Raw genomic sequence first — 2,500 nt, 5'->3', positions numbered from 1 at the left:
TTCTAGAGCTGCTGTAAAGCCTGAACACTCTCTGTTACTTTAAATTCCTATTATCACTGTAAAGCTGCTTTGAAACAATCTATATTGTTAAAAGCGCTGTATAGATGAAGGTGACTTGACTATAACTTTTGACCAATAGGTGGCGCTGACACCAAATTGATCTGGTGTGGTCAGTGTTGGGTGACATTTTTCTTTGTGAGAGATTTTTGGTCAAACTGTTCATAAGTTAAAAGCAAAGAAATAAAAAATTGCATTTTTCCTGACCACTAGGTGGCGCTGTGCCGAAACTGTGCATGCATCCTCAGGTCAAGGTTGTTAGAACACACACCAATTTTGGTCAGAATACACTGAAGCGTTGCGGAGATATAGCCTCATCATTTTTGGCATGTTGTTCATAGAATTTGTGCTCACAATAAACGAGAATGCTTAAATTGACTTAAATTCCATGTTTTTTTCTCAGCAATGTTTGAGGAGATAGACAGGTCTATATTTCACAAGATCTGTATTGTGGAAAGCGCATTACAAATAAATGTGAATTGAATTAAATTGAATAGATATGAGGATGTTGTTTCTAGTCTTTATGGTTCATAAGTTATTGGCATAAATGTGAATGCAACTTTGGACAGTTGGTGGCGCTAGAGGGATTGAGGTAAAAATGGCTGCGGTGAATGTTCAGACTGTCTTCTGTCTGTGTGCCAAATCTCACAACTTTACACCGTATTGTTCTGCCCTAAACTTCAAGAGAAGGAGAAGAAGAACAGTAGATACACACCAGTTCTCGGCCCCTAAGAACATATACACTACCAGTCAACAGTTTGGGATCTGTAAGATTTTCAATGTTTTTAAAAGAAGTCAGCCTTAAAAACAACAACAACATAATATTATGAAATATTATTATAATGTAAATCATCAGTTTTCTATGTGAATATATAATAAAGTGTAACTTATTCCTGTGATCAAAGCTGAATTTATCATCATTACTCCAGTCTTCAGTGTCACATGATCCACAAAATAAATGTAAATAACAGTTTCAACATTGATAATAATAATGAATGTTTCTTGATCATCAGATCATCATATTACACTGATTTCTGAAGGATCATGTGACACTGAAGACTGGAGTAATGATGATAAATTCAGCTTTGATCACAGGAATAAATTACACTCTAAAATATATCAAAATAGAAAATAATTATTTTAAATTGTCATAATATTTAACAATATTACTGTTTTTTGTGTGTGTTTTTTAATCAAATAAATGCAGCCTTGGTGAGCAGAGGAGACTTTTTTTTAAAACTAAGAAAAAGTTTCTGCTCCTGAAAATGTTAAAACTTCAGAATCTGGAATCTCTTGACGTTCATTCAGGCATGAAGAGACAGCGAGCGAGCGAACGAACACACACACACACACACACACACACACACACACACACACACACACACACATTCCTGCACGCTGGGATCTTATCATCTGCATATTTACCTGTTTCATGTCCACAGGAGACGACAGAATCCCAGGAATCTCTCTGATCATTTCATGAAAAATTACAGACACTTTCTTCATCCTTCAACCTGCGGGAAAACAGATCCAGCAAAGAGCCTGGAGCGACACACACACACACACTCTTAGAGGGTTGGTTTGGTGTATCTGAGAGACCGCGGTGGCCAGGCGGATCTGTCGAGTGCCAGAGACTCGAGCTCGTGAGGGGGTGTCCGCTCGCTTTAGGAGGGCGCTGGTTTAGTCCTTAAACGCCGCTTTTGACCTCCGGCGGATCGCTTTGCGCCCATTAGTTGACTGTAGAGGACTTGGCGGGGCGGGCGGTGTTCAGGCGTGCGTGTGGTGTGCCCTATCCACCGCAGATGTTTGTTGGCCACAGCTGCTCCCATACAGGTCGAGTCAGTGTTATATACACAGCGGATATGGAAGGCCTCTAGGTTGATGAAGTGCTGGCGTCCCGGCAGAGTGGAGAGACATACCGCGCCGTAAACAGCGACCTTGGTGCTGACCTTCAGGTTACGGTTTTCAAAAACCCTGCTGCGTATATGGAAGCCAGCAGCCGTATCCCCCTGTAGCCCAACACCGGTGTCCCACTGAAGCTGAGCGGGTCAGTGTCTGGATGGGAGACTCCTGGGAACACCAGGTCTCTGCTGGTAGAGGAGTTAGTGAGGCCAGCAGGGGGCGCTCACCCTGTGGTCTGTGCGGGTCCTAACGCCCCAGTGTAGTGACGGGACACTATACTGACAAAGAGCGCCGTCTTTCGGATGAGATGTTAAACCGAGTCTCTGACTCTCTGTGGTCAAAAAAATCCCAGGATGTCCTTTGAAAAAGAGTAGGGGTGTATATATGCCCAGCGGCCTCTGTCCATCATGGCCTCTAATCATCCATTCCCCATACACTGATTGGCTGGGTGTGGGTGTGTGTGTGTGTGGGGGGGGGGGGGGGGAGATGGGACATGACCTCTTTTTTTGAGTGTTAACCTGTAGGCCAAAAGATGGGTACA

The sequence above is a fragment of the Phoxinus phoxinus genome, assembly GCF_949152265.1.
Source record: "Phoxinus phoxinus genome assembly, chromosome: 18".
NCBI classification, from domain to species: Eukaryota; Metazoa; Chordata; class Actinopteri; order Cypriniformes; family Leuciscidae; genus Phoxinus; species Phoxinus phoxinus.
Note: the sequence above shows the minus strand (reverse complement) of the source record.